This window comes from Rhipicephalus microplus, chromosome 7, assembly GCF_043290135.1.
Source record: "Rhipicephalus microplus isolate Deutch F79 chromosome 7, USDA_Rmic, whole genome shotgun sequence".
NCBI classification, from domain to species: domain Eukaryota; kingdom Metazoa; phylum Arthropoda; class Arachnida; order Ixodida; family Ixodidae; genus Rhipicephalus; species Rhipicephalus microplus.
Genome location: NC_134706.1, coordinates 104,649,029 through 104,672,924, shown reverse-complemented (window position 1 = coordinate 104,672,924; position 23,896 = coordinate 104,649,029). Strand labels below are relative to the sequence as shown.

General features: G+C 45.4%; 1 pseudogene; it reads left to right on the top strand.

Annotated features, from left to right (window-relative positions):
- LOC119186402 (cardioacceleratory peptide receptor-like) overlaps positions 1-23,896 on the top strand; it is a 63,104-nt pseudogene that overhangs the window by 20,612 nt on the left and 18,596 nt on the right.

Genomic DNA, 23,896 nt, shown 5'->3' with positions numbered 1-23,896 from the left:
TGTTATTGGTTAAATCATTTATGAATATCAAAATAACAATGGACCCAGTACGCTGCCTCGCGGTACACCTGAGGTAACTGGGCAAAGATTAGAGGAGAGATTGTTAACAAGTAAGAATTGTTAGTGGTTAGAAAGAAAGTTACGTGTCCATGATAAGGTTAACGAGTCTAAATGAAGTGATGACAATTTAAAATTCAATGGACAATGAGCTACTTGGTCAAAAGCCTTGGTGAAATCCATAAATACACAGTCTGTCTGTAGGTTATTAATACTGCTAAATTCTAAGTCAGTCGTTAGTTTCAATAGTTTGTTTCACAGGAGTGATTCTTTCTGAACCCAAGTTGATTATGGTCAAAAACATATTATATTCTAGGTGATTAAAAATATGAGATGCAATATTGTGCTGTAGCAATTTACAACCTATACACGTGAGAGATAGTGTACGGTAGTTTTCCACTGTGCTTGTGCTTCTACGTTTACATATCGGTACAACTTTTGCAATTTTCCACTTACAGCGTAGAGTTCTCTTTGTTAGGAACTGCTCGAAAATGTGACGAAAAAATTTTGAGGACACGGTAATGGTATTTTTTCAATAATTTGGAATTTATTGATTCAACACTTACAGAAGTGGATAATTAAGAGTCATTAATGGGACTCAATATATGTTCCTCGGTTAATTCAATGGGTGTCATGTAAATATAATTACATTTGCAAAAGGCGCAAACAGTAGAATAATCTTCGGAAATAAGCACCGATGAAAAGTAAATGTTGAATATTTCAGGGCACCCATTGTCTGTTATAGGATAATTGTTACAATGTAAAGAAGTTTAACTAGTTTCACTATCAGGGCGCATCTCCTTCCAAAATACTTTGGAATATTTTTCAATGATATGGGAAGGTCATGCTCATAATATTTATCTTTTGCAACAGAATAAATGGCACATAAGGTTTCTAAACACCTTTGGAGTTTGTCCCATGCAGGATGGGTGCCCGCACGCTTTGCATTCTGCTATAAACGCTTTTTCTTGCTTCCAAATTGTTTAGGTTTTCTAGTATACCAATGGTTAGATTTGTCTTTAGCTATTGCAATACGAGGGACACAATGGTGAACCAATGATGATACCTTGTCTCAAAAAAGAGCCCAGTTTTCTTCATTGCATCCGTCGTCAAGCTAGAATAAATATGTATGGAAAAGGAAATTTTCAAGCTCTGTGTTTACAACTGGGAAGTTATCTTTATTGTAATCCTAAATGGTCATAGTCACATATCCGAAAAAAGAAACTGGAACACCGAAGGCTATTTGAAACAAATGGTGATAGCTGAAACTTTCCTAATGAGTTATTTTTGTTATTGTTTTTGCGCTGTTGTCAGTACTAAATCTATTATGTTAGTATCATGGGTCAGCTGGTTTACAACTTGAAACACGTTGTCATAAAGTGTCAGGTTACAGAAGTTGATTTGTGGGCTTTAACGTTCCAAAACCACCATGTGATTATGAGAGACGCCGTAGTGGAGGGCTCCGGAAATTTCCATCACCTGGGGTTCTTTAACGTGCACCCAAATCTGAGTACACGGGCCTACAACATTTCCGCCTCCATCAGAAATGCAGCCGCCACAGCCGGGATTTGATCCCGCGACCTGCGGCTCAGCAGCCGAGTACCTTAGCCATTAGACCACCATGGCGGGGCGAGGTTACAGAAGTATGTGGAGATATGACAGGATGGTGATAGCTGACGCCAGTTAAGTAAAGGATAATTAAAGTCTCTAATGATACAGGTGCTATCAGTGGCACGCAGTTCGATTGCCTTATTAATACTTGTGCACAGTTCATTAACGAAGAATACCCAGAACCAGGTGGGTGGTAACAGACGCCTAATAGTACCTTAATAGAAAATATCAGACATGATACCCAGATTATTCAGATATTAGAATCGGTATTGATTTCGTATGACGTCACTGCCTTCTTTTTACCTGTCGAACTTATTTTATAAGCAGTGCATTCATCCCCTTTTTTGTTGAATAGGGTTTTCGTAAACTATTTTTATTATCGAATATAAACGCTCGACGAGTCCATTGAATTGTAGTGTATTATGCAACTCCATCTCTGCTTTACCGAAGTTTTTAATCTTGCCTGGACAACAAACAAAAAGCTGCTCAGTGTTTTGCAATCGAAATATTGCTGAAAACCTTTTTATTGATTTCGGTCAAGCAAACTGGCGAGCTAGTTGTTGTTTGGAAATCCCCCCAGAGCTCTAGATGGGACGAGAGAAAAAAAACTAGCGAACCCTTAAGCCTCGTCTTTAGGATTTGAACGTGATAGTGATACTCTATTCCTAGTGTGCAAATAAAAAACTTAGTGATTTAAACACTCAAACTTGTTATGCACCTAGTACCTAGACTTAAGCGTGCAGTAACGTGCGTGCTTTTTGCAGTGGTTGACTGGCTTTAAACTATGAAGATTGTATAATAATCTCATATCCTAATGCCCTAAGGCAATTTACGCTTGTATAGCGCGCAATATTACGACAATTTTTCACGTTGTATTTTAACGACTGTATACAGAATGTGTGTGTTTGTAAAGAACAAAAGTTACTTTCACTGCATATTCAAGCAGAGAAAGATGTTATCACTTTACTCGCAAGCAGTGGCGTGATTATGTGGTAGAACCCTCGCTTGCCATGCCAAACTCTCGGGTTCAATCTCTACTCAGAACCAGAATTTCTTATTATTTGCTTAATCTGCATTTTTCTCTAAATTTAGGTCAGTCAAAGATGATTTTTTGCTCACAAACGACAGTGACGCCGGAATTTCTGCGAAACAAGCTATTTAGCGCTATGACGCTAAAATATGCAAAAAAGTTCCCATTGTGAGATCAACACGCAGTAATGTACAGTTGGAAGGAAAGACAGTATAGGCAGTCGGTACATTTATTCTGTGCCTGGTACGTAATGCTGTACTTCTTGTTTCCCGTATGGCTGCTGACATGTTACAAAATGTCAGTTGTAATCAAATTCCCGTTAGGTTGACCATCTCTTTTAGTGTGTCTCACTTACGACAGCTCTTATGAGATCAAAGCAAAAGCCCACTCTATTGGCGCAGTTGTCTCAGGCCACCACCGGTGTCCATAACCGCTATCACCATTAGTGAGAAAAAACACCACACTAATTTGAAACTTCTGCGAAAGCTACAAGAGTGGTCTTTCTAAAACTCGCTGTCAGCTTTCTTGGGCCAACTATTACAAATAAACTTGCAAAGTCTCTGGCTCTGCAAAGTCTCTGGCTTTGCAAAGTCTCAGGCTCTGGGACCCTCGTCTTGCAAAGTGTCTGGCTCTGAGACCCTCGTCTGTATATCCTAGATTTTGTACCTTGTTTTCGCAAATCTTAAAAACTTGAAAATTTGAAAACTTGAAGGTATGCACTGTACGAGTGTCACAGAACGAGCGCTCAAAATGGGCGCGCCGCCAAATTCTTGCGGTAACGCGCGCAAGAGACGCCGGGAGGTCAAAAAAAACAAAGAAAACAAACATCCAAGGCTCCCCGGGCGCGCGCTCTTCCTCTTGGAAGCGTGGCTTCGCCGACAATCCTCCTCACCCCACATCGGCGGCCGAGATAGCCCGCGGAAGTTCTAGAACGAAAGGGGCGTGGTCATACCGAGTTGAGTCATCGGCCGCGGAGGGCATTCCAACCGTCTCGCCCTCTTCCCAGCCTTCGCTGCGTATCGCGCCGACGAAATGACGAGAACCTTCTGGAATGTCGCGCGCAAGGTATTTAACCGAGCAGCCGAGATGAGAGAACAGGAGGAGACGGAAGTTAGCGCCAGAGCGCGTAGGGTATCCCGCCGTGTAGTCGGCGAAGGTTTTGTCCGTAGGGACAAGGCAGGAGAAGTGAGGTTTTCTGGAAGAGAAACTTCCAAGGAGAAGACGGAAGTTAACGCCACAGCGCCTAGGGATTCCGCCGTGTAGTCAGCGAAGGTTTTGTCCATAGAGACAAAGCAGGAGATGAAGAGGATTTCCACCTGAGGGGTGACGACTCGAGCTACAGGCAAGAGTGTGTGTTTACCGCTATCGAGCGAAGACGCGTGGCGACAGCTGCGTGTTTGAAGCCGACGTGTTCCGGCGAAGAAGTTTGAAGCTTGGAGAGTGGCCTATTGAAGACGGGAGGTTTCCTGGAAAAGAAACTTCGGCGAGGTTTCCTGGAAGAGAAACTTCGGCGAGGTTTCCTGGAAGAGAAACTTCGAGGTCGCGGAACGACAACAACGCTGGACTTTGAGTGAGTGATTCTCAGAAGAGTATCATCTAGACTTTGGTTCCAAGAACTTTGGTCTGAATAGGTTTTCTATCTCTTTATTCTTTAAGTGTCTTGGTTGTTCAATGCATGCGACTGCATTGTAGTGTGTATTGTTGTCTGTGTCCGTTGTATCGAGCGTGGCTGATTGTACTTTGTAGTACGTTGTATGATTGGTGAAATATTGTATGTAACTATTGTGGAGTGTGCATTCTTGTGTATTGTTTTCGATCTGCCATTTTTGAGAATATAATATTTGTTTTGTTTATCAACTCTCGGCTCTGACTTGTTCTTTGGGCCACAACCGGCGTTCGCTAGCGCACCAAAAAGGACCACTTCTAAATTTTCCACGCTTTCGGGGTGCGGTTCGGGGGGCCAATATTTCGGCCCTTGGAATTAGCCCGGTGATCGCCTCCCCGAATTAACGGGACCGGTGTGACAATCTGGCGTCCGCGACGCAGGACCTTTTGGTGCACAGTGTGTCCAAAGTAGTGAGAAAGAGCCTCGAGTTGTTGATAGTGCTATCAGAACAATTTTGTGTGTTGTTCAGTGTTCTCGTTAACGAGTGCAGGGGAGTGTTCCGATAGACTGATTCAGGCAGATACTTTTTGCACGCGGCAAGGTTTTATTTGCGAGTTGCGAGACACCATGGATCTCGAAAAGTTAGTCGCTCTTGGTGAGAAGATGGGTCTTTCTGGCGCCGAACTACGGAAGTGGATAAGCCAGAAGGAGAAAGAGGCGGTGGAGAGAGAGAGAGCTTGGCAGCTGAAAGGGCCAAGGAAGAAAAAGCAGCTGAGTTGGAGCGAGAGAGGTTGGCAGCTGAAAGGGCGAGTGAAGAAAGAGAAGCAAAGGAGCGACAGCTGAGAGAAGAAAGAGAGCAGCAATTGAAGTTGGAGCTGGAGAGACAAAAGCTGGCAGCCGAAAGGGCGAGAGAAGAAAGAGAGCTGCAATTGAAGTTGGAGCTGGAGAAAGAAAGACTGGCAGCTGAGAAAGCGAAAGAAGAAAGAGAGGAAAAAGAACGGCAGCGACAGCACGAGATGGAACTCGAGCGGCTCCGTTTGCAACAGCGAAGTGAAACTCCCGTCCAAGCTAGAGTTGAAAGCAGCGAACGGGAGGACCACGGCTTTCGCTTGAACCCAAGCAAGCTGCTCGTAGCGTTTGATGAAAGGAAGGACGACCTTGACGCGTACCTTCACCAATTTGAGACGATTGCGAGGAGCCAGAATTGGCCGGAACATCAATGGGCAACTGCTTTGAGTACTTGCTTGAGTGGTGAAGCGCTCAGTGTGTACGGTAGGCTGACGCCAACCGATGCAGCCAACTATGCAAACGTGAAAGCTGCTTTGCTGAAGCGATTTAGATTTACTGTAGAAGGTTTCCGGGACAGATTTCGGGCAGGAAAGCCAGCTGATGGTGAGACGGCTACGCAGTATGCCGCCCGACTTTGTCATTATTTCGACAGATGGATTGAACTTTCAGGGACAGCGCAGGAGTACGATGAGCTTAGAGAGCTCCTAATTAAAGAACAATTTCTTACTAGTTGCCAACCAAGTCTGTCGCTGTAATTGAAAGAGAGGAAGGCTGAGTCACTTGAAGGCATGCTCAAATTGGCTGATCAATTCTTGGAAGCGCAAGGTGGATCTAATTTGGCCAAGGTCAAGAATGATTGTCGCGATGATTCGAAGAAATTGGCTCCCGAAGAAAACAAGCGTGCACCACAGAGCATTCCGCGATGTTTTCTGTGCAACCGAGTGGGTCATCGCGCGAAAAACTGTCGAATGATCTTTACGAGCCCTACGGCAGTAAAATGTTTTAAGTGTGGTCAGACTGGGCACAAAGCAGACGCATGTCGAAATGGAGCGAGTCAAACTCACCAGGTATCCTGTGTGCTAGCAGCACCGAAATCCGTTGATAATGCCGTCACAGATGGATTCGTAGAGTTGAAAAATGGGGAGAAAATTCCTATTGTGGGTGCTGTAATGTCAAAACAGCCAACCGGTGTTACGAAAGGAATGCCAACGCTGCCTGGAAAGGTTGCAGGCAAGAAGATTACGGTTCTAAGAGACACCGGTAGCTCCACAGTTATCGTGCGGAGAAATTTGGTACGGGAAAGTGAGTTGACAGGCAGAACGAAACCGGTTTGCCTAATTGACCGCACGGTTCGGATGCTTGCCGAAGCAGAAATTGAGGTTGAAACCCCGTACTTCAGCGGGAAGGTTACTGCTCTATGCATGATGACCCCCCTGTACGACCTTGTCATCGGAAACATCGACGGGGCGCGAGGACCGAATGATCCAGAATGTTTGGGAGAAGACCCTAAGATAGAGCCCTCGCCAACCCAGCGACCGCGAGATACAGTGAAGGAGCATCCCGTGACGGACCACACTCGAGCCCAAGGTGAAGCCGCGGCGCAAGAGACAGTGAATGAGAAAATGATCGTGTCGAATGAGTTCACGAGCTGGGCAACTTGACGTACGTCGGCACGACCTCAACGGACAGACATTGTAAAGGTGACGGAGTCGGCCAGCCAGGTCCAATGTCGTGACATGAACAAGCGGGTGACCGGATCTGTTGAGCGTTATGACCCGTTAATGGAGTCGGAAGTGACAACGATGGCTGAGACGCCACCTCAGATACCGTCGTTGGAAAAGGCTCGCCGAAAAAGAACAAGGAAACACAAGAAGAGATCGAGCGAGCACCGCAAGAGAGGGCGCAAGCGCCGCTCGGAATGCACCGGATAGGTGTCGAGGTCGAATCTGAATGTGTTTGGCAGTGCTGAGTGCCATATGTTGTGTTAATGTTGTGTTATCCTGTGTCACAAGTGTCGAAGTGTTTGTCCTGTAATGTATAGTGTTGTATAATTGTTGTAAAGCCAGATCCTTGTACGTTTGTATTGTTTGGAATGGGTGATGAAGCGTTGTACTCATGTACCTGCGGTTATATTTCATGTGTGTGAGATTGAATTGTAATGTCCAATTGTATTGAGTGAACTATTACGAATGTGACGTGTCATGAGCGACGGACTATGTTACAGCCTTTGAGTGTGTGGGGACTGTTCGCGCTCGTTTGTGTGGTTCTGAATATTATGAGATAATATTCTTGAAGTAGGGGGCAGTGCCACAGAACGAGCGCTAAAAATGGGCGCGCCGCCAAATTCTTGCGGTAACGCACGGAAGAGACGCCGGGAGGTCAAAAGAAAAAAAAGAAAACAAACATCCAAGGCTCCCCGGGCGCGCGCTCTCCCCTTGGAAGCGTGGCTTCGCCGACGATCCTCCTCACCCCACATCGGCGGCCGAGATAGCCCACGAAAGTTCTAGAACGAAAGGGGTGTTGTCATACCGAGTTGAGTCATGGGCCGCGGAGGGCATTCCAACCGTCTCGCCCTCTTCCCAGCCTTCGCTGCGTATCGCGCCGACGAAATGACGAGAACCTTCTGGAATGTCGCGCGCAAGGTATTTAACCGAGCAGCCGAGCTGAGAGATCAGGAGGAGACGGAAGTTAGCGCCAGAGCGCGTAGGGTGTCCCGCCGTGTAGTCGGCGAAGATTTTGTCCGTAGGGACAAGGCAGGAGAAGTGAGGTTTCCTGGAAGAGAAACTTCGAAGGAGAAGACGGAAGTTAACGCCAGAGCGCGTAGGGATTCCGCCGTGTAGTCGGCGAAGGTTTTGTCCGTAGAGACAAAGCAGGAGATGAAGAGGATTTCCACCTGAGGGGTGACGACTCGAGCTACAGGCAAGAGTGTGTGTTTACCGCTATCGAGCGAAGACGCGTGGCGACAGCTGCGTGTGTGAAGCCGACGTGTTCCGGCGAAGAAGTTTGAAGCTTGGAGAGTGGCCTATTGAAGACGGGAGGTTTCCTGGAAGAGAAACTTCGGCAAGGTTTCCTGGAAGAGAAATTTAGAGGGCGCTGAACGACAACAACGCTGTACTTTGAGTGAGTGATTCTCGGAAGAGTATCATCTAGACTTTGGTTCCAAGAACTTTGGACTGAAAAGGTTTTCTATCTCTTTAGTCTTTAAGTGTCTTGGTTGTTCAATGCATGCGACTGCATTGTAGTGTGTATTGTTGTCTGCGTCCGTTGTATCAAGTGTGGCTGATTGTACTTTGTAGTACGGTGTTTGATTGGTGACGTATTGTATGTAACTATTGTGGAGTGTGCATTCTTGTGTATTGTTTTCGATCTGTCATTTTTGAGAATATAATATTTGTTTTGTTTATCGACTCTCGGCTCTGACTTGTTCTTTAGGCCACAACCGGCGGCCGCTGGCGCGCCAAAAAAAACCACTTCTAAATTGTCCACGCTTTCGTGGTGCGGTTCGGGGGGCCAATACTTCGGCCCTTGGAATTAGCCTGGCGATCGCCTCCCCGAATTAACGGGACCGGTGTGACAACGAGTCAGTCAATCAGCCGGTCGGTCAAGGGCGAGCAAGTTGTGGCGTTCCGCACAATGGTGACGCTATGCCATAACTCAATAATAAATTTTGTAAAATAGGGTAGCACGTGTTATACTAATATTCATTGTTCTGGGGAGAATTGAGGTACCCGGTTCACATATTCAATATTTGGTGCACTTTGTTCTGTGGGCCTGTAGCTGATGGCGATAAACAATGATGGATGAACTATTTGCGGACCCGTTTGTGATAGTGTAGAAGCGTTCTTCGACGCAAGCGCTGAGCAATTCAGATTTTGTGACGTCTCGTTCTTGTTGCACTTTCCTGCCATATTATGGTATATATAATAACCTGAATTTCTGCTCGACATGATGCCTCTATAGTGTCATTTTGCGGAGTTCAATGCTCCGCCGAGCTTTGAAGTCGAATACTCGACTGCCACGCATGTGACCCGGGTTGTATTATACCAGCAATTAAATGCGGCTTTCATGAACACAGGGCCAAACTCAATCAATCGATCAATCAATCAACTTCATTACCTGAGAAACGCCAAGCCGCAAACATCTAAAAGGTGAATCATCGACCTTAGCAGGTCGTGCGCTTACCGCTAAGCCACTTCAGTGGCCATTTTGTACGTAAGGTAGTTCTCAGTAGGAAACAGAAGGTGAACGCTGGGCGTGTCAATACAATGTGGACTTTCACACCGCCGTGTTGAACAGATTGCTGTAAACACATGCACGCACACACACACATGCACTGAGAGACACGCACGCGCATGCACGCGCCTCGCGAACAAGATTTTCTTTTGGTTATAACCACATGACCCGAGCTCCGTGGAAAGTTTAACAAGGTCATTTCATTCATGACGACCATGGCATTAGGCTAGGGGTGTTTTATGACGACATGTGCCGACTTTACTGCACTACAATGGAGTATTTAATTGCAGCGTAAGAATCTTGGGGGGTCATATCCTGGAAAAACTCCCATTGCGGCTAATTTTAACACGAAAGTGGCAGGGTACGCCACGGCTCCGCTAACGTGCATCCGTCAAGGAAGTGACATTGAATAATATATACTAGAAGATCACAAATAAAAAATCATAGCATATTCAAGAAGTGGATAATGATGAGAAGGGTGAAGCATCCATCAGTGCTTCCGCGCTTTCATTCGTCTCTTCGTGCGACCGTCCGTATGTCTATTCGTGCGTCCGTCCACCTGTGCGTCCATCCGCCCACCTTTGTGTCCGTCCGTCTATCCGCGCGTCCGTCCCTGCGTGCATATATCCGTCCGTCCGTTCACGCATCGTTTCGTGTATCTATCCGTCCATGCGTTCTTCCGTCCATCCGTCCGTGCATTCGTCGGTCCAGCATTCGTCCATTCGTACACCTGTCTGTCTCTCCATCCGTGCATCTATCTATCCATCCGTCCACCTAGTGAACACGCCAAGCACCACAATCTCGCACCTTTTCGTTCTATAATCATCATATAGAAGTACCACCATCCAGCGGACATCCCGAGGACTAAAAGAGAGGTGGCATTGCCGGACTAAAGGAGCGGCACGCACGAACTTTCTTACGGCCTGCGTTTCGTGTTTAGTTCCCACAATTAACCGCCTCTGTAGTTGATGGCACTGCGGCCCTACCCTCACCAAACCTCGCTAAAACCAAGAAGGTTACGCCCAGCGAGCTTAACGTGGCAGATATTGCTCAAAGTGTGTCTTTCATGTACTAGTTTTGTGAAGTAAGTATCAAACGAATGGTAAGCTCCGCCGTGGTGCTCTAGTGGCTAAGGTACTCGCTGCTGACCTGCAGGTGACGGGATTGAATTGAGCGGTGGCTGAATTTTCGATGAAGGCAAAAATAATGTACGCTCACGTGCTCAGATTTGGGTGCACGTTAAAGAACCCCATGTGGTCAAAATTCACAGACCCCTTCACTACGGCGTCTCTCATATTCATATGGTGGTTTTCGGGCGTTAAACCCTACATATGAATCGATTCAAATTCACGACAAATTTTATTGAAGATTAAGTCACCGGTACTCGTCTCTGTAGGTTATTTCATGAGAAACAACTATCTTTTTCATTGTGATTAACGTGTGCGTGTTTCCTCCTCAGTTCGAATGAGTGAGCACGTCCTCTAGTCCAGCTGTGGAGGTGGCTACGTACAACTATGACGCACACCTACTACATACATCGCGGACGCACGACCCACGGCTTAAAGGACCACTAACCAGGTTTCACTATTTTGTGCTGACAAAAGCAATGCCTAGAAAAGGTTTTTACGGTCACGTCTGTCGAAACTTGCTAAGCTACGTGCCGCGGAAATGGGTCAAATTTCAAGATGACCTCTGCTCGCTCTTTATTTTGCAGGCGCCACCCAGAGAATGAGCGCATGATGTGCGCGTATGAATGGTCCTACGTACACGGCAATGCAGTGACGTTGGTCCTCTACGTAGACGTCTATGCTCTTACGTTTTGAAACGTGGCACGTGATACGTCGAAATTTATTTAACACGACATCCGTATATAATGTATTTGCATGCTTGAAGACATTATTAAATCTCTAGATCAATAATGAGACGCAATGGGGAATGTGAGCATTATTTTTCCCATTTTTCCCCGTGAACTTCAACGAGATGCGGGGCTAATTTGCCGGCGTTTCACATGCGGTTGTGGCCCAGCGGTCAGCACATCGGGCAGATGACAGCTGTGAAACGCTCCCATGCGTTCGCGCACTCATTGTACTGATCTATTCTACCACACCTGAGCCAGTGTTTCCAAACCATGCCACAGAAACAGGCAAAAAACCTCAAAACAACGATGGCAAAAAAAAGCCGCTCGCGTGCACGGGGGTTGGACTTGTTCGAACAATTAATGTGCACTTGACCTAATGATCGGATGCCGGAGAAAAAGGGAAGAGATTTGGCTTGCAAAGGCTACGCGGAGGAGCGACAAAGGTTAGGCGCTTATTTCCTCTCATCCTCGTTTCGCGTCGCTTCAAAAAAAAAGAACAATTTTCTCAGCTCGGAATGAATTGATTCAAAAAAGTCTAGTGGCAAAATGTTCCTCATCAGACACCCATCAACTTCCACGGCCTAACTGAAATTTGGTATTGGACATGGTGGGTGTCCCTTCAAGAGGTTTTGTCCCTAAAAACCACGAGGCACGCATCTGCCACGCATAATTTGAACCAGCAACCTCTCGAATCTGAGCGCGCAGCTCTAACCACTGCGCCACGGAGCGCATGTTTTCTGGAATGCGAATTGCAAGCCATTTATATACACCATACACAATTTCACTGTCCTGAGAACTCCGAAACTTTGGCGTGTTTTCGTTATCAGTGGCGATAAGGCGTGACGGGTTGACATTGAGCGTGCTCTAAAGCTGGTCGCCTTCATTAAGCGCCGCCTCTACAGAGCGTGGTCTCTCCTGCGCACGCCCTTATATGACTCGTAATTCAAGAGAGGACGAAAGTAAACTCGCACGCTGCTGCGGCCGCGTTTACGAAAGAAGTGAGCGATGGTGACACACAGCGCAAGAAGAATTGTGACAGTTATTCGCGCCTGTCCTGTGTATTCTTGTGCACGTGTTAGTACGTCTTTCTTTCTGTTTGAACAGCGCGCTTTAGGTTTTGAGCTGTGACAGTTGGTAGACCGCACTACTGCCTCGTATGCTACTTTCTGCATGCTTTTTGCTTGAAGTGAGCGCTTCACGTTTGTAGCTGCTTGCCGTTTGCAACGTGTATTTTCGATTTGTTGGTTTTGCTGAAGCAGTGTACAATATGTGCTCAACTACCTCTTTAAACACACGTCTCACTTTCGTGTTATACCGATTTCTATAAAGGGGGATACGCCGCATTTTTAGGGGCGAAGCTCCTCACGCCGTGAGGCGTATGTCCCGTGTCGTCGTAGTGGTCGTAGTAGCCGATTGCATGTCAATAAAACGGTGTCGCAGCATATCCACAGAGTGATTGATGATGAGTGGGGCGAAGCGTTCGTCAGTCTCTCCGTGCTTCTTGCATCTGCCCATCCGTGCGTCCGTCTGTGTGTTCGTCTGTCTATGCGTCCTTGCTTCCGTCAGCCCGTGCGTGCGTCCGTCCACTTCGCCCCACTCATCATTCACCTCGTGGATATGTTGTGATTTGTTTTCCTTACACGTTATCCCTGTTATTTGTATGTCATGCATAAATCATCAGGCATGTTTCTTCAATCCACGCAATTCTTCAATCCACGCATTCATCAAATTTTGTCATGAACCTACACTCTTGGTAAAAAATAGAGTTTTAGGGGAGTAGTTCTGTTACACAACAATTATCGCCATCGCACTTACTCAAAATCGTACTTTTGAAAACAAGCACTGGCAACTTCCCTGACGGAAATGCTATGTCACACTGATAACGCGCGTGCTGTTTGCGACCGCGAACTACCGGAACTATGGCGATAGCGCGAGAGAAATACTGGAATTAGATGACGATTATTGCAGAAACATTCCCCGAACACTCCTTTTTTGTGTGTACACTTTCGACAATAAAAAGAAAGAACCCAAGGTGGGCCTCGCGTTGGCGTTTTGTTATGTCCCGATAATCTCTGGGTAATTCAGCGGACCATCTGTTCTCCATAGATGAGAGCACAGCTGAAGGGGACCTTATGTACTACTCTTGTAATTTAACCAGTAAATGTGCTAGCATGTCTTAGGAAACAAATATCGGTGGGCTCTTTGACTTTCACTTCCTCATTCATTTTCTTCAAAGCTGCACAAATCTTAACTCTCTTGTTGCTAGGCTTAAAAGCAACAATAACGCAGAATCTGCTTCTTAAGTTTTTACAGCGAAAACTGTTATGAGATCACTTTTCGGGTCAAGCGCAGTTGCATGTCGTCCGCCACAGCCACTGAGCTGCCACTGCCGCCGCCGGTGTCCGTAACCTAGCGCCAATGGCATAGTGGGGCTCGAATCCCAATCTGCTGGGTTCCAGTCCAGTATTCTACCACTGAGCTTTACCGGTGCTTTTGACTTGCTCTCAAATTTGTCTTAGGCAGGCTTGATGTCAGGAAAGCAATCGCGGTAATAGATAAAGCGTTTTACAACAGCCAAAAAATAACCAGTCGTCGCACAATGAGAATAGCGTAACGAGTTGGCCTTTAAATGCTCTAACCTATCACAAAAGTTTGTTCTCCTTTCCCTAATAACCGTGGCGCATACGCACTTCAGCCATAATTCCTCCTCATAGTCAGCCATTGCATGGTCACTTACTACAAAATTTCTTGCAAGTGTTTAGCGGATGCCACGCTTCTCAGAAGAATGACGAAAAATAGCAAAGCGAATGCCGGCCTACTACCCAAACATTTATTCTGAATGCCCTAGTGGGCACCGACCTAGTGTGCTTGCAGTAGTTACCCAACGAGTGTTTCGAAAAGGCTTAAAGGCCGCTCTTCTCTCTTTTGCTATGCCTGTGCTGCGCCTACCACGCAGGCCTGACGTCATTTAAATGCGAAGCATTTCTTAGCACACTTCGGCAACTTTGAACGTATCTATCTATCTATCTATCTATCTATCTATCTATCTATCTATCTATCTATCTATCTATCTATCTATCTATCTATTTATCTATCTATCTATCTATCTATCCGCCGACGATGTTTAGCTCTCCTGGCCGTCTCGATAATGTGATCGCTACCAAACTTGGTGTGGCATAACATGACTGAATGAAGAACATATCTGACTAGTTAAACAGGAAAATCATCACATTAATGACATGAATGTCATGACTTAGATTTTATGGTCCTTCAGCTCTTGCCATGGTTTCGTTCACATGGCATGTTGCAAAAGTAGTACGGTAAGGCATGATTTTATGGAAAACACAAGCAACAGACCCTAACATGAAAATCATGCCATGCGTGTCATGTAACAACATGAATACATGTCACACTGATGAGGCGCTTGTAGCCGTTTTGCTAGCTTCACATATGCCACATTCATTATTACGTGACGCCAATCGATAACGAAGGCTCGTGACTGGTGTAAACATGATAATCATGAGGTGCGTGCCATGTGAGAACATAACTACATACCACAGTCAAGGCACCAATACATTTTGACGTGACTCGGTGCGCGTGCTCGCCGGCGTTCATTTCGTCGCGTCACGCTGGCGTTGCTGCGCTAGGCGCCGGTCCTGCCATATACTCGCAGGCGTGCGCCGCGCTGAAGTTGCTTTGACACATACGTGTTTCAGTGTGTCCGGCGTCCCTCTTTCACGAAAAAAGGGAGACGCTGTGTTGTCTGGGTATTGCATCGGTGCGAAATGCAGCATGTCGCCCTTTGCACCGGTTGCCGTCGGGCTGCGCCGGCGGACGGTGGTCGCGCCTGGCTTGAGAATATAGATTGCTCGCATGTTGCTAGCGTAGTGTCGCTATGCCCAGCGTGCGCGCGCGTCAACGTTACATTGGAGCATATTGGGCCTTCATGATGCGCTCGCGGCTGTCGTTTTGGTAGCTCCGCATATAGAAAATTTGGTGTCACGTGACGTCAACTGATGACGAAATATACGCCTGGTGCAAACATAATCCCACATAATCCCACACGCGTGTATTGTAAGAACGTAGCGATATACCACGCTCATAGCGTGCTCGCTGCCGTTTCGCTAGCTTCACATATACTAAATTTGGTATCACGTGACGTGAATAGATGACGAAGGTAAACGACGCATCCAAACATGATAATCCGGACACGGAAGTCATGTACGGCATCAATGACCTCCACCTCGTAACGTTGTGCTGATTTTAAAGTGACATATCAACATTTCTCATTGGTGCTTCGCCTGTCATCGATTCCCACTGTTCGTGAGATCTGCCAGTTTTTTTTAGCCTGTGACATGCGCGATAATTTCATGGTATGCCTATAGCACGTGTACTTCTATCGCTTTGTGCAATCATGCCCAGACTTCCCATAACGAACTCGTGTAAAGATTCAGCGTTCAGTGTGTCCATGCTCGTATGCCCTATTCCTTTTAGAATGAATATGTACCAACTTGCTCGACTCCAAAATTCTGTACAGAAACGGCTGTAGCGTACCAATGCTGGCACGCTGCAGCATTTCTGAATTCAAGAATGTAGTTTCTGTACTTTTTTCACGTGGATAATTTTCTTATCCTCCTTGTTGACTATGCACCACAGCCCTGCTATTTGTTTACTAACCTACCGAGTTAGCTTAACTTCAGCAATCCGCCCTGTTAACAGACGCTTGCAGCGTTGACGTCACGAGGATAACTAATATTCTCTCGCACACCAGCGAAGACTGCCAGAAGCAGCTGAGCACCGAAATCTGACTGCCTCTTCACAGATAAAACTTCCATTTTGGAGGGAACACATTGTTGTTTAGAAAGAAAGGAAGCAACAAAAGAAAGAAGGCAGGGAGGTGAACCAGAAAGAGATCCGGTTGGTTACCCTACAATGAAGGATAGGAAGGGGATCAAGAAAATTGAGAAAGGGGACAGAGAAAAAAAGAAAAAAATGCGAGACTGACAGTTTCTTCACTGCAGCGTGTAGAACTCCACCGCATGTCAGAAGCGTTCACACAAACTCGTCTTTCTCAAGAAACACAGCAGGCCTTTCACCGCCTTATGGGCTGTCGAGGGATGGGGCGCTGCTGTAGTAGCACCTGCACAGCGAGACGCTGATATTCCAGTCGCCGCATTGCGTTGGCAAGTACTTGCATGTCTGAGGCAGCTCGAAGACCGTGGCACAGCAGGTGTTCGATATTTTCATTTGTGCCGCCAACATCGCATGCATGTCACACTGTCCTTCATTTCGATTGACGTAGTATAAGCTTTCGTGAAAGCAACTCCCAGCCAAAGGCGATACAGAAGCGAAGGTTCACGTCGATGTTGGCCTGATGGAGGCCGGAGTCGTAGTGAAGGGTCATGTTCGTGTTGTCTTGTACGTCGTATGCTTGGTGTGTTCCACTCAGTCAGTGTGAGACTGTGAGCCAGTTGATAAATCTGCCTCACCACGCTCGTTCTTGAAAGCGGAATCGGAACGCTGTTTGCTTCTTCATGGGACTTGTGAGCAGAATGATCTGCAGAATCGTTTCCGCTTAATCCACAATACCCACGTAACCATTGCAATACGATGTCATCGCCTTTTTTGTATTAGGAGGTGGTGAAGTTCACCGGCTTTGTTGGTCAACTGGTCATCGAATTCGCGTCGGAAAACTTACCGCAGGCACAGTAACGCTAGTTTTAAGTCAGAAGACACGGTCCATTTACTTGGCCTTTCTTTAGAATTGATGAGTTTCAGTGCACTACGCCGAGTCTTGAGTTCTATTTCGTGGACGTCGTCACATGTGAAGTCTTATTAATATATATTTGTGAAGCTTGACGTCCCAAAACCACCATCTGATTATGAGAGACGCCGTAGTGGAGGGCTCCGGAAATTTCGACCACCTGGGGTTCTTTAACGTGCACCCAAATCTGAGCACACGGGCCTACAACATTTCCGCCTCCATCGGAAATGCAGCCGCCGCAGCCGGTATTTAAACCCGCGACCTGTGGGTCAGCAGCCGAGTACCTTAGCCACTAGACCACCGCGGCGGGGTCATTTGAAGTCTTAAAACGCCGAGTTACCTCTTGTGATTCTGTGATCACTGCTCCACCTGAAATGGATGGCGTAATCAAGCCATCCGTGTAAATGTGCACTTGGTTACTGTAGTTTTGTTCCACTAGGAATAGACTCAGTTGTTATAGGGCAAGTTTCGGGAAGTCCGTTTTCTATACATTACTGGGATCAATTAGTTAACTCACTGCCTTCTCAAGCTCCAAAGAGGAAGCAGTGGCTTTGATGCAGGCGAATACGCCTCAGTAAACGATGAGCGATGCTTGCAGAGAGTGATTCCTTATGTCGTGCGGGGCCTTTCAGCAGGGAGGCTGGCCAGGTGGTGGGAAGGGGTTCTGGTATAATGCCTAAGGTGCATGCGCATTGTCTCGGTAAGAATATGCGATTCGATTGAGCGATCTTGAGTGATAGCAACGGTTTCAGCCGTTAAAGCACTGTGTGGTATACCAAGACATATCTCAAATGCTTGGGCTTGAATACTCTGAATTGTGCGCTGGTTGGTCTTGCCTGTGTTAGATATTGCAAGTAAGCTGTACCGCAAGAATCCATGATTAGATTTGAAAGTGAGTGGCGGGAGAACTAAAATTACGTGCCGCTCATACTGAACCAAAGCGCAATTCAAACAATCGCATGTTTCTGAATGAGGGAGACCCTGCCTATTAGCACGAGATGTGTCCACCGTAAACCTGCACACAAGTCATACACTGTCATTTGTTATTTTTCAGCGTGAGTGTGATGTTCATACTTACTTCATCAAATCTACGCTCACTAGGAATTCAAGCAGGTGAAGTCACCTTCATGACAAATTACTTGCAGGGTGGACGCTCTGGCCTTAATCTTGTGCCAGTTTCTTTTGTTTATTTCTAAATCTTCAAATAAAAATTTCTCGCTTCATTGACACGTGTTGTGTCACTTAGGCGAAAACTTTTTTGTCACTCTTTGAGGACAACTTTTGAAACAGTAAATTCTCATCTTAAATTCCAGCGAACTAAACTTTATGCACTCAATTTACACAATCAGTTCATTTTCCAACATATACCCAGGCGACTATTGCTATTTCTTTATCACGGATTCCGACGCGTATCCGCTGTTATGTGGGAACGAGATATGGGTCTATAAGGTGACCAAGGAATCATGACTTGCACAATCGGAGATTGATCGTCGGTGTTGGTTTTGTACCAAGACTAAGTCGATGCGTAATATAGGTGCACGGATATATATTTATGTATTTATATGACATCTCAATTTAAGCGCCTAATTTAAGCGATCCGCTCTACTCAAGCAGGAAACATGAAGCGACGTTCGTTAGTTTTATTGCTTTTATTGTGTGTTTTTCTATGAAAATCATGCTTAGGATTATACCTAGCTTGACAAAATGTTTGTAGCTGTTATGATTCTCTATATTACCGTAAGCCCTTAGTGTTATGTTCTGTCTACAGGTGGAGACGTTGACTTTCCTATGGATCCTGTTCGCCTGCATTGTCCTCGGCAACAGTGCCGTGCTGGCCGAGCTCCCCAAAAGCCGAAAGTCTCGTACGAACTTCTTCATCATGCACCTCGCCATTGCAGGTAATGTTGATTTCTAACGCTGTGGAAAAGTGTTATCTGAGAGCCATTGACAGCGAACGTATCAGGCTTAAAAGGCTTAAAGTAAAGAGGAAAATAATTTCAAGTCTAATAATAAAGACGTCAATCAGAGAGCCAATGAAACGAATGTATCACGCCTAGCGGGACACTAAAATAAAATAATACTTTATGTCAGATTAAGACGTCAGTGTTGAGAGCATCGAATGCCTTCATATCGTATACATCCGTGCTTTACACCAAAATAAAAAATTGAAGTAAATGCAGTACAGGACTTGCGTCAGAAGCCTAAAATTCTGGAACGAAAATACCTTCATGAAGTAGGGCCTAAGAATAATTAATCGCAAAGACACAAATAACGCTTGATCAGGAAAATAATCTAGCTCCGGTTCACGGACGCTGGCATTTCTGTTTTGCAAGAGTCTCACGTATGTTGTGTCAGTGCTCTTCAATACGCCTATTTTGTTAGGATTTAAAGCTGTAGTATAATTTCATGGCATTTTTAACGTACGTTTTACGATGAACCCTTCACTCCGGATGCTCCGACATAACGTATCACTGCACTTTATGAAACACTCTTTGTCAATCTTAGAAGTTGCCGCATAGCAACCACCTTTCGGTATAACAACAAACTATCACGTGGCGGTAGTTTGACTATAATAATGCGCTGGCCATTTGTTAAACCAACAGTCGTCTTCTTCCTTGATTGCGCCAGGTGTGTGCAGTACACAATTACCCAATTTATGTTGTACATACGCGTTTATGATTATGATAGCTATTTGAGAGGCCACTCAGATATATGTGGCATATTGGCATATGCCTTTGTGACGGCAACTGTGGCTTCCACAGTTAGGGGTATTATTGAGAGGTGGAATTTACTGATAGTCTGTGGCAAATACCTGCTTACGACACACACAAGCGTTACCACGGATCTCGGACGAGATAGGCTTGACGATAAACAGCTTCAAAGTAGAAGAACGTGTCAGTGCATTGCGAGAGACAGTAACATGCAATTATGGCCTGATTCATGCCGACAAAAAAATTTGAGTTTTGGCTGTGGCCTTCAACAGCAATGCAAATCCAGTTTTAGTCACCAGGCTGTACACACTCACACACACGAACGCACGCGCGGAGCACTTCTGCGGCGTTTCTCTTGGTATCGAAGAAATTCGATGGAGTTAGAAGAGAAAGCGTATAGAAGAAAACAAAAGCGAAAAATTAAAACAAAAAATCACAGCATACCAACGGAGTGAATGATGATGAGAGGCGCGAAGCGTCAATCCGTGCACCTGGTCGTGTGTCCATTCGTCCGCGCATGCATTTATGTATCTGATCGCGTTCGAGTATGCACACAGCGCGCAGGTAACACTGACGAGACGTGAACCATGGAAGCTGAGCGGAAGCGTTTTCAAAGCGCCCGCCGCTCTGCCCCGTCAATGCCCCACCAACGATCCGCCACGTACGGTGACGATCCAGGAGACTGAGGGAGGCACTTGTTCACGCATTCACGCAAAGCGTGCGCGCGGCCGCCAATCAGACAGTAGCGGCACTTCGGAGAGTAGCAGTAGAGTAACGCCATTTAGGAAATGAAACAACAAATGGTCATTCATTTCTTATAGCTTTTTTTCTTTCTCGTCCCTTTTCTCTCACTTACCCGTGACTAGTGACTAGGTTAGACTATAAGGAGCTTTGTCCCCCCCCAAAAAAAACAGACAAATGAAACGTGTGAACGGCCAATATTTATGAAAATTGAACTCTGGTTATGGTCTCCTCTTGTCTGCTGATTCTCGTCGTGCACAGGGTCACCCGAAGGTTCTGCCCTACATTTCGGCAATTATGACAACATGCTTAGTATTCAACAATGCAGCGTGTAGGTCTCTACCAAGCTCCAGGGTCTTACAGTGTTGTAAAAAGTATGGCACTGTTAAACTTGCTGAGTTGATTCAGCTGGATACAAAGAGAACAGGGGTGGATAAAAGGCAAACACTAGCGCTATTCCTACAACAACTGAAATAATCGCAGAATCATGTGTCCTAAAGCACCAGCTAAAAGCACGTGGATCTCTAACGACGTTCATTGTGTGAGCAGCACTAGTGCTCGTTTACCTTAATTAGCTTTGTCCTCGTGGTATCACACGCAATGCACTCAACAGCACCCAACTCGACCAAATACCTATGCTTCTACAGCACTGTTATTATTTATTTTCTATTGGGCATTAAGAAGATCGCAATAAGTAAGTGATCAGCAATCAATAGCACTAAACCAGAACATAAAATTCTATTTGCCTACTCCGCTAAACTGACAGATCAATCAGTGAAGAAGTATCACGAAAGTCACACGGAGAAGCGAGGGGCATGTACGGGGCGAGTATGGTAACATAAGGCAAGAGGCTTGATGCAGCCCTGAATAAGTAGCGTTATGGCTAGACACTGAACTTGAATCTTAAATAAGTAATTTGAAATGTTTTGTAGCAAAACAAACCAAGCCCAAAGCAACGCATGCAGATTTTTAATCAGGGAGGGTCGTGATGGTCTATCTGGCGATGATACCAGGTATGAGAGTATATAAGTTACCACTGAGTGATTAAAATGAAGTGCTACAACTAAACAACGCTTTGAAAATGTTTCCATTCAGGGCCACCACCTATCGGGCGTCGCGGTTTGAGGAGACGAACAATATATTAATACTTAACAGGAGAAACTTTTCAAATGAAAACTTACCCTAAATAATGAACGAAATGGTGCAGAAATTCATTTGACCTTTTTTCATAGCAGCACATATAATATTTCATTTCAGATCTCGGCGTGGGTCTGGTGAGCGTACTAACAGATATCATCTGGAAAACTACGGTTGACTGGCATGGAGGCAATTTCGGTTGCAAAGTTGTCAAATTGGCTCAGGTGAGACCAAAGAGGAAAACATAAGTCCAACATTACATGCAACCACAAAAAGCGATGTTTTTATCAGTAAATAGTAACTGTCAAGGTTTACTGAGAAGTCTGTCAATGTAGCGTGTAAAATACCGTAGCAGACAACGCTGACACAACTTCATAATCTTTTTGTTTTTACTTCCACCAGCAATGTTCTAGCATAAAAATACCATATTGTATTTTTGCATTCCTATTAATTCATTCATTTGTGGGGTTTAACGTCCCAAAACCACCATATGATTATGAGAGACGCCGTAGTGGAGGGCTCCGGAAATTTTGACCACCTGGGGTTCTTTAACGTGCCTGCATTCCTATTAAATAGGGGCTTGATGACAAAGGGTACAAGAAATCTTAATGTGTTCCACTTCCATTGTAATAAAAGTGGCTCTTCTTAGGAAACGTGTCTTCGGTGAATGGCTTAAAACATATTGCGAGTAATGAGCTGTCAATCCCACTTATGTTTCATTATTCTTCGCTCGCCCTTTACCACAGAGTTGTCATTCTATTTATTTTCTTTAGTTTCGGCTGTGTCGCATCCAATGATATTCTTTAGTTTCAACAAGGTGCTTTATATTGTAACAGAATAGAAAGTTGGGCGAGTTGGTGTGTATTCATAATAAAAGAAAAGCGGCGCATAAAAAGACGGAGACAAAGAAGAGAACCACAAACGGCGCTGCAGCGCCGTTTGTGGTTCTCTTCTTTGTCTCCGTCTTTTTTTGCGCCGCTTTTCTTTTATTATGAAAGGTGCTTTATACTTAAGCTATTTCGTTCATGCCACAAATAATAAAGATCTCCTACGTTAGAACATTTTCGCCTCCATCAAAAATGCAGCCGCTGCAGCCGCGATTCGATTCCATGACCTTCGGGTTAGGAGACGAGCGCCATAACTACTGGAAAACCGCGGCTGGGCCAACAAACAGTAGTCTTCATTCCACTCATGGCAGTGTGGGTCGATGCTCAAAGTAAAAGAGGTGACGTTTCCTGATGAGAAAAAATCTGTATTGCAGCAAGATCAATGTTAAAGATTGAAATATTGTGAGCTTTCGGTGTGGGAGTGGTTAATTCCTGTGCCCGAGCTGATAGTGTTTCACTATTTAGTGAAAAGATAGTGTGGGTCAATTTTAAGCTGACCACCGAAAATTAGGATTATAGCTTTATTGTAGCCTAAGTTGTTAACATACACATGAACATAGCTTGTGCTGAATCCTTGGCGAATATGGCATCAATAAGCATATAACACTCGTATTTGATATGTAGCCGTTCCAAGCATCATAATTGCGGTTGAGAAATACTAAAGTGTGCGTTTTATAGTAATAGGATAGCCTACGTTTTTGCTCAAGCGTATACCACACAGTTCTTGGTAAATGGGTCAGACGGAGCTTAGAGCTTCAGCCATGAACGCGACAAGAGATTGCAGCTCAAACATGTCTTGCTCTAAACCTAAAGCTCAAACTAACCTATTTTATGGGCCAATAATTCACTTCACTGATTCGAGACGGTGCCACCGCAACTGTGCGAGAAGGAAGTGTTTCATATATAAAGCGTGTATGAAAACTTTCAGCCGTGATCGTCGGTAGCAGATCTGAGAATAAAGAAAAAATTGTTGGTAAATCAGGAGGTAGAGTACCAAACTATATCATCACGCACCCTGAGGTTTTTCGTTCGACTACAAGATCATCAAATCAACGAAAATTTTTCTCATCTGTGTCATTTGTTTCTGTGCATTTTGAAGTCATCACTTGCGTGACATAAATGATGTCAGAGAAGTCCTCGTAGATGCTAGCCAAAAGCCGTTTCATGATGAGATGCATAAATTCGAATAGCACATTCACTTCGTCCGCTTCTTCTTTCCCCCGTTCGCGTTGTCACCAGCATTGTAGCGGTTTCAAGAAAGCGGAAACGCATGGGCTCTATCGGTCTGGCAGCCACACTCCATGGCGCTGCCATGCAATCCAGACGTACAGGCGCCAGTCACGAAATCTTCTATTCAGCACTGGACCTTGTTTCGCTTCCTCTGCTGAGCTGTGGATTTCAGTGTCTCCGTTACGTGGTGCCCATGCGTTGCCTCATCAGCCCAGAGATTGATTCCACATCGGCATGGGTAC